This window comes from Diadema antillarum, unplaced genomic scaffold (genome assembly GCF_040938485.1).
Source record: "Diadema antillarum isolate AM-2024a unplaced genomic scaffold, OU_Dant_1.0 scf00000107, whole genome shotgun sequence".
NCBI lineage: Eukaryota > Metazoa > Echinodermata > Echinoidea > Diadematoida > Diadematidae > Diadema > Diadema antillarum.
In genome coordinates this window covers 3,248,224-3,257,834 of record NW_027270996.1, presented here as the reverse complement: position 1 = coordinate 3,257,834, position 9,611 = coordinate 3,248,224, and the positions used below count along the sequence as shown (strand labels likewise).

General features: G+C 36.5%; 1 long non-coding RNA gene across 2 annotated transcripts; it reads right to left on the bottom strand.

The window, feature by feature from the left end:
* Positions 1-1,195: 1,195 nt before the first annotated feature.
* On the bottom strand, positions 1,196-9,228 carry LOC139719250 (uncharacterized). 2 transcript variants are annotated; one of them, XR_011710082.1, is made up of 5 exons: positions 8,276-9,228; positions 7,157-7,231; positions 5,668-5,711; positions 2,736-3,645; positions 1,196-1,695 (listed from the first exon to the last, which is right to left on the bottom strand). It is a non-coding gene; the product is annotated as an uncharacterized lncRNA (long non-coding RNA). The 2 variants fall into 2 exon arrangements; XR_011710081.1 differs by having other exon boundaries at positions 1,196-3,645.
* Between the last annotated feature and the right edge of the window lie 383 nt (positions 9,229-9,611).

Below are 9,611 nucleotides of genomic sequence, written 5' to 3'. Positions count from 1 at the left end.
GCTTGCACCAAATAAACTCATTTTGAACAGTTTTCTTCATATATATAAACATCAGTATCTAGTAGATTTGATAAGGCCATTATTTCCAATTCTGTAGCCCATGTGCCATTGTTGAATACTCTTTCCTTTGAAATGTATTTTACAACATCTGTGTATCCCGATCTTAAAAGGCTTACATAATCTTGCTTATTTTGTAAAATATGCTTAACTACTGCTTTTTCGAACATCACGGTGTGAATCTTCCTTGCCACATGTGACATATGATATAGCTCTGTAAAAGCAATTTCCATCACCAGTAATTCTATACATAGTCAATGGTTGTGACAGAATAGTAATATCATCGTTTTCCACCATATCCTTTTGTATATCAGTACTGCTACATTTGTCATTAACCCTTATATCTAATTTGCAACAAACTTCTCTCTATCAGATTTATTCACTGGACTGTACTTGAGATTAATACTTTTTATATCTCCCACTTGTTTCACCTCGGATGCATCAATGTCAGCATTTACTGTCTGTTCACATGTGTTTTGTAATGGAATTTGTGCCTCTTGCAGGTTTGCCACCATTATTTGTTTTGATGTCATTTTTCCTCATTCTAACACTGCATTTCTTTAATGTTAGGGTTTTAATAATTTTAGGTGATAAATCATGACTTTCCTTCTTGTTTTCTACACTTGTATCTAAATTTACAGGAAATACAGGTAATTTCTCATCCAAAGTACTAGACAGAACAGTAGTTACACTTTCCACTACGTCAAAATGATTGCCTCCAGTGAACAGAATATATATGCCTCTCTCAGTTGTTACTTTGTTGTAGTATCCAGGTTTCCTTGCAGACAGTATTTGCCAATTTTCTGTTCGATCATCATACACATATATATCACGATCTAGCATATGTGCCATTGAACTAATATCAGTGTGACCAGCCCATGTTCCTAAATCCATCAATTTCTCTTGAAGCACAAAATCCCTGACACTCTGATATATTCATTGTGTCTATTATACTTTTAAATAAATCACCCTTTTCCAGTAAATGTGCCACATTGGATTTCCTGAGTATGAAATGGTTTCTTTCGCTGCCAGTAACCACATGAGCAATACTTCTGTAAAAGCAGTTGCCATCACCCATAACTCTCATGATATTTACAGGTTTCCCAATATACAAACTTTCATTTCTATCCTCCATTGATTCATTGGCAGTACCACTGTAACTGATATTCAATTTATTTGCACAAAGACTGCTTGTCTACGTACGTAATCGGCACAAATTTGAAATTTTGATCTCTTCTTTCTGTTGTCTTCTCAACTGAAACAAATTCAACTTCATTCTCATTTCCATGTTCATCACTGTTTACAATTACTCTGTTTTTCTTTGTTTCATTTTGAGTCTTACAGCTATCACTGTTAATTCCTTTAACATGATCACAATGTTTTGAAATGTTGCTACTTTGATCATTTGTATTCCTACATGCAGTATTCACTGAGTTTGATCTCTTGGAGCCACTAGTTGTCAATGCATTTTTCTTAGAATTGGATTCTAATGCCAGACCGGTAAGTTCAAACTGAGTAGTACGTAAATCACATGCCATTGATTTTGCCAAATTCAAACAGTGTACCTGTATACCTTGCCATGATGAAATGCTAAGCAAGACACTGCATCCATCTTGTACCAAGTATCCATCATGACTTCTGGAATGAGAATCAAATACATAATAACCGTTGTCATGTGTAATGATTGCAAATGTACTCTCAGCAAAATTCATAAGACATGCATCATATCTGCACAGTTCTTGTTCTAAGGCTTGGCTCAATGACAAAGCACCAAAATTTGACAAATTGTTTTGATTTCCATCCAACACACCATATTTTGATTCAGCATAGGTTATTTGAAAGTTTTCATTTAGAATATGAAGTTCCTTGGGTAATTCATCTATCATTACAAGCTCTTCATTCAGTGGTGAATCCTTCTTTATGTAATAATACAACTCATTCCCAAGTATCAGAATCTGATCAAGATCACGAGATCTCATTTCGATTCCATTCTTTGTTTGGGTGTAGAGAACTGCCACAAGGGAATTACATGCACATTGTTTGCCAGCAGTATAACCAAATCGTTGATCACCTTGATTAAAATTTCCTTGTGCGATTGTTTTGGTCATAGGATATGATTGCCTTCTACCACATTCAGAACTTGAGAGTGAAACAGGCTTACAGACACATTCTTCAGTCTCTAAATCATTTGCAGCTGGTTCATCATCTAATTTAAGTACTGTCGATTCCTGAACATCATATGAATTATGGTGGTCAGCACTTTTTGCAGAATCATCATTCGTTACTATGCAATCAGATGAATTACTAGTTTTTTCACGTTCACGCAGGAATATTGATTCACTACAAACTTGAACACACATGTTTTGTGTACCTGAAACAGGTCTGTGACATGGAGAGTGAACATTTACATTTGTAGTAGAATTCACAGAGAACAATTCCTTCACTGATATTTGACTGTCACCTTCAACATCTTTTGTTTCACAATAACATGGGTTTAGTTCATGCACATTGTGGATTCTGTCACATTTCACTTTGGACATATCATTCGAGCCTGTGTTATCTCTACTTGTGTAATTACTGTCCTCATGGTCAGATATTTCATTCTTACACAACTTTTCATTCTTTGCTGCATGATCTCCTTCAGGAATGTCATGTTTCACCTTTTCATTAATACGCACCTGTGAGTCAGCATTTTTAACCTGTGGCACACTTTGTTTGTTGCGGATCTTCGTGAAACGACCTTTCTTTCTTGGTTGCCGTGCATTTCCACCTCCATAGAGCATGGTCACATCCCAAAGTTCTTTTTCAATGTCTGTGGAAGGGACAGAGGCGAATGATGTAGTCTGATCACCATTCAATACGCAACATTCATTAGTCATATTCGGAGTGCTTTTAGCCACATCAGCCCAACTTCTCTGTGTTTTTGCATACATTTGCTCAGTGTGTTTTGCCATAACATGGGGTGACTGAACACACTTTGAATATACATTCAACACAGATTCAGTATATGCCTGCAGACTATCATTTCGTTCTGTGTCCAAGTTTGCATTCACATTTCGCTTCACGAGTTTACCAGGTTCTTTTTGCCTTGTTTCTACTTTTGATTTCTTGCCCTTGCTGGTCTTGGCTCTTCTCTGTTTTTCAAGATAGTACCCTTTCATTGCTTTGCCAATGTAGGTCACACCAGGTTGGAGAATCACACCATTTACTGATCTCACTGAACTCTTGTTATTGGTCTTGGTCTTGGGATTGTCAGTCATTGTTTGGGATGTTGTCACTTTTCTCTTCTCATTCATTTTTGTCTTCCTTGATTTCACAGTTGTCCAACCATCAACTGCAGTTTCTAATGGTTGAAATTGCCTCCTAGTGAGATTTGTAATGAATGTCGAATCTGATTCATCTCTGTCACAATTTGCTCTTTCCTCCACACGCACATTTGTCATTTCTAGAACTCCAAGTTTGTTCTTTCTTTTCACATACCTTTTTTTCAGCCTCTTGGTTGGCTTCTTTCTCTGGATGCTCTTGCATGATGAATGTGAAACATCAACATCTAAATCTTCATCACCAAGGTCTTCGAGAAGCTCATATCTATTGAAATGACAGGGAATGCCAATTTTGTCAAAGATGCGATGTGCAATATTATTGCTTCCACATGCTGCACATATCCAAATCAACCTTGCATCACACATTCTAGCCTCATGACAAATAGTTCCTGTACACATCACATGAAACTGCTTGCCACAATCCTCACAAAGTACTCTGCTATCATTTTCATTGATCACATTGCAACATGCATCACATTCACTGACCTCTAGATTTCTCATCAAGTCACAACTATGGAGGATATCTAGGATATCACCAATAATATCTTTGAATTCACTTGCTTCCATTGTCAAACCACAGGGCTTCAAATCTTTGAAAACATATGGTACCTATATAATCAAATAAAAGTATATCAATCGACTGTTCAAACAATAGTTACATTCCTTAAATCACTATACTTATATGAATCACATCTACTCCACTAGTACTGTGATTGATAACAAAATTGTCGAATTGAACTGCTTTGAAAGTTGTAATAATGTATGTGAACAGCACTGTATTCCACTGCACAATGTGTACTTCCAGAAGGTGGACACCGATTCTTGTTTCTACCAATAGGTGGCGCTATTTGTGCGATGTATTTGTTGTTTAATTTGTTTCTACCAACAGGTGGCGCTCTTTTTCTGTTATGTGCTTCAATTCCTACTTATGGAAAAGCTATGCCAATTTCCTTTTATGATATCAGCCTACACGTATTTCAGCTATTATGACGTTATATTTGGAAAACCGCCTTTATCTTGAGATTATGCTCTTTCCAATAAAGGTTTAAAGTTAACCAATTATGCTTTTGTCTTTACTGCACAATAATTAGTCTCCCTTATGCTTTTCTCTTAGGATAGAGCTTTTTGCAACAAAAAAAATCAATTTCACCAATTATTCTGTCTTCACTGACAATTATTTTAAGCCTGCAAATAAAAGAAACTGTAATGTTTCTCTCTTGAGATAATTTCTTTCACAATAAAGGTATGTCTTTTACTAATTGTGCTTTTGTTTTCACAGCCCAATAATCATAAATAACCGTTGAAGGTGCAATATTATTGTCTCTCCCTTCGTTTACTATGTAACTAGAAAGCTTTTGTCTGAAGACGGCGCTCTTCAATTATTTTTTTACCCTATTAACAATTATCTAACATTCAAGACTCAAGATATCGGATTATATTTATACTTAAAACTATGAGTATACTTCTCGCCTCATAAAATTGCTTCTCACACTTTTAACAATTCCTTCAAAATTTCAACACCTTATTATTACTCTTGTCAACTGTAGTTGAATTATTTGCTGGAACTTTCAATGCAGAATATATCAAATATGAAACAATCCTTGAAGGTGCAATATTGTCTACCCCAATAACATTTACAACGCAACTATAATGCTTTTGTCTTAAGATGGCACTCTTTAATAACCTTTCACTGTGTATTCTGGACTCTAAAACACCTTTTCTCAAATTAACTGTTTCTATTTTCAAATTCTCAGCAATCTTCTCACCTACTCTACAACAATTCTCTTTTCAGTATTCAACTATCCTTTTAAAGAATACACTCTTTCATTCAAACACTCCTTAAAACTCTGTTATTGTTTAATTTTTACTCTTTTTTTCATCAACTCTCACTCTTCCTCTCTTTAATTTTACTTTTTTTCTCTTTGACTCTTTCAAACTCTTTCTGTCTCTGATTCTGAAACTTTCTCTCCTTCTGATACTGTCTTATTCTCATGCACTCTGAAGTTTTCTGTTCTCAGCTTTCTTCAAGTTCAAGTTTAGGTATTTCACGTAAAGTTCAAGTTCAAGTGTTTCAGGTAAAGTTCAAGTTAAGGTATTTCAGGTAAAGTTCAGGTATTTCAGGTATATTTCAGATATTTCAGGGATGAGTCCGTGAATTCCAGGATGAATTTCCAGATGTAATCTCAGTGAATATTCAATGAATATTCAACGATGAAGGTGAAATGGTATGAGATGAAATGTAGGATGAAGATGATTCAACAAATGACAAACACAAACACAAACGTACTTCAACAAACACCAACAAAAACCTCCTTCCAGGGCAACCAGTACCTGCAGAAAGAAAAGAAAAGAAAAAAAATCAAATATTACAACAATACCTGCACAGTGAACACTCATTAAAATTAACACTGGTGTAATAAAGTTCACTATAACAAGGTAATTTTTTGTGGTCCTAGATTGTAGTTTTCATTTGTGTTGTATTATTTTTGTAACCATGGTATAACAAGGTTTCATTATAACAGGCACATTTTTCTGGTCCTGAGGACCTCATGTTAAGGAGAGACCACTAATAATGTAAAGCACACATATTCTGAAAATACATACCTGAGAGGAATATGAGGTACAACACCCAAATTTTTCATACAAATCTTTGTGAAATTATTTAACTGCTCCTGCAATCTAAAACAATTCTTTTAAAAAAGGAAAACCATCCTTTAAACTTATAATCTTGCTTTACAACACATTTTTCACTGTGCACACATATACAGGGAAACCCTGTTGTTATAACACAGTCAGTGGGACCATAATATTTTCCTCATTCTAACCAGCATCTTGTTATAAATGTATGCATCTGCACTACCAATACTTTAACACAACCATACAATGCTAGTGCAATTTTGCACCATGGTGATGACTGATAAAATAGAAGCACAACTAGTGCACGCTCAGCACACTAGAACACCACTTGAATGAAGTCATTCTGTGCTTTACTCCACCTCTCATCAGTTCAAAACTGCCATATTACTCAGTTAAAAATACTGGTATCTGACAATAGTCTACAAAATCACAACTCCTGCCAAAACACCTGTGCCTACTGGCAGTGCAAAATAACTTTCCCCACTAAAGAATATAATTGCCTCAGCACCATTAATTTTATTCAACACCAACAATTATTCACTTTCATTGCACAACGCCACTTACATAAGCCACCAATGTCTTTAGCACTATTTTGAATAAACCATGCGAAACCCAAGGCAGTCACACATTGTGCTGATGACTGAAGAAATAGAGCACAACAGCGGCACATACATGACTGTCTGCACCACTCAATTAATGTCACTGTTTGTTTTATTCTGTCTTTCATCAGCCCACTGCTAAACTGCAATACTATCCTTAGTGCATTACAAATGTAGAAAAACCCCACTATATGGACCCAAACACAGCGACACACCCCTAACGAGATTTTACTGGTCCCATTTTCATTTGCACATAAAATGGCAAACAGACGCAAACAAATATAACGAGACACCAGTTTCAACATAACGAAGGGAAAATTGCAATCCCATCGACCTCGTTATGACATGGTATCCCTGTACTGGTGTCCTTGCAATACACTACTCAATTCCACTCCTGTTGAAAAAAGAAAAAAGAAAAAAGAAAAAAAAAAACACCATCTGCCTCTACAGCATTCAAAGCAAATGGCATTGTGCAATAAGCAATATTTAAAAGTCATCGTGCTACAGTGAATACTAGTAATTGGACACAACACACTTTACCACTTTGCTCTGGCCAAGGTCCTCCACAGATCCCAATGATGCTTTGTGCACCAGGAATTCTGGAATTCAGGAAACCTGAAGCGAAAAAGGTATCATTTTATCAAGCAACAAAATATGCAAGATTTTCTTTTTTTTTAAATAAAATATGCAAAAATTGTTGTTGTTTCTATAACATAAGAATAATCAATACATAACATTGCAGCACCATATGTTTAGAATTGACACAAACTGTTACATCACCATCGACGTTTCATAACAGACTTATGGATTAGAAATTATGAGCCATTACACAAACGCAGAGTAGCAGCACAACATTGAGCCCAAAATTTGCTGACCCCTGTCTGTGACTTCTCCCTTGTACTGACCTTCAACTCTCCAAGGGTCATATACTATCTAAGTTTTGCCACAAATGGAACACCAATCAAAACTTAACAGCCGTAAAAAAAATGCATCAAAAAAAACATTGGCCCCTAAAATTTCATTTATCCACACATGTCACTCACAACGCACATAAAACCTTACTGCATGACATGCGTCATACCTAGAAGATATCTTCCATTCAAGCCTCTACAGCATCTTCACATTTGACCCTCTAAAAAGCACTTACAGATCCAATGATTAAGATTTTGTGAGTCTGACATCCTTTAAACTAAAGCAGGCCAACAACTTTTTTCATTCTCCATTTTGAGACCCTTAATATGAAATGATACCCTTCTGCTAAGTCTTCTATTTTCTTTTGAACAGTTTTGCACAATAGCCAGAAAAGGTTTATGCTCAACCCAATCTGTTGTCTGACACGACAAGGGAAAAATTCTAAACTCACCACCTCAACTTACCATACTCCATACTTGCCCACTTCAGTCTTCAGACTGTCCCATAATCTATATATTCCTCTTTTTATGTGCAAACAATTAATAGCACCAACAATTCAAAACTAGAAATCCATAAGCATAAACTCTAGGCCTAGATTTCTGTAACAACATGAGTGATAAACTGAAGTATGCCAATTTGGCCTAACATAGATTATATAACAGTAGAGCTTTGAGTCAAACACAATATCCATCTGTCTGGACAAGACTAGACACAGAGTTAAGAACTAATGTTACTTTCCAGCATTACCAACAAGGTAAAAGCGGAGGCAGTCTTTGCTGTATACACTTTATACTGTGGCGAAGGTGTTGGTGGCTAGCGCTGGTTCCAGTTACCACCACCAGTGATACCAAAACTGAAAATAGAAGAGAAATAGACAACACAGTCAGAAACTTTCATGAATATTACACCAGACAGTAGTCAAAAGATGTGCAGAACTTAACAGAGACCATAGAAGGCAACACTATTCATTCATAAAAAGAGGCCAAACTCTCACAATTTCACATGCAAACAAAGGTAGCACACCATGGAGCCCCACATGGAGCCCACCAATGGTGGTCATCTTAGTAACAATAGCGCAAACTTCTTAACACACGAATCTATGGAGTTAACTGTGATTTTCATTCTGATTCATGTTCATCATTGATAGGAAGCACGCACACGCACACAGCACAGAAACCAAATTGTGCTTTAATTAGACCTCAAATTATCAGCAAAACTGCTAACCCCGTCGCAGGGCGCTGTAACGTATTTGTCCGTATGGGGTTGCTGCTGCGGTTACAAAACTGCCAAAAGCATATCGGTAATCACTTGTCAATGCGTTAAAAATTTTTTTGAAGTAGAACCCTAACATGTTAGGCCTAACGCCACTTACTCTTCAATCTGTAAAATTAGTCCTTCAAAGTTTGTTTGAGCCGACAAAACCATCCATCTCTTTCTCTCTAACAGTTAACAGTTCACACTCTCAGTGAAGTTAGTTAGCTCAACACAAAAAGTCAAGCTTGTGTTGTGACGTGCAATTGTGGGACTGCATATTGGAAAATAAATGATTTTTCTTCAATTACATTTCATGAATAAACAGGAATGATACTTCTGTATGACAAAACAAGGTCCTAGGGACCAAAGTACATTTCTTCCCCTGCATGCCCCCTAAAAAAGCGTAAAATGAAAGGGAGACAGGAACCACCGTTACATAGCAATGTAAAATACGCCCTCTATTGGTCGTGGTGTTAGCTATTGAGTATTGGTAAATGGCATCCGCATTTCGCCCAGAAGCGAAACACGGGCCCTCTTAGTCAACGTCAACTCTAATTACGTAGGTTCAATCATGATATGGCTCACACCATGCCCATTCAGGTAACACGGTCTAACGTTAGAACCTACGCAACTTCTTGATGCTCTGACATTTTACTAGTAAACGCACGGATGTACGCACTACAACAGCTTACAGTATAGAATAGGGCCTGAACTGTGGTGCATACGATGAGCTGAGGCCAGCGATGTACTGTACTACTGATAAGACTCTAACGTTTAACGCATAGATTTGTCACTAACAGCATAACGACAACACACATGAAATTTTGTT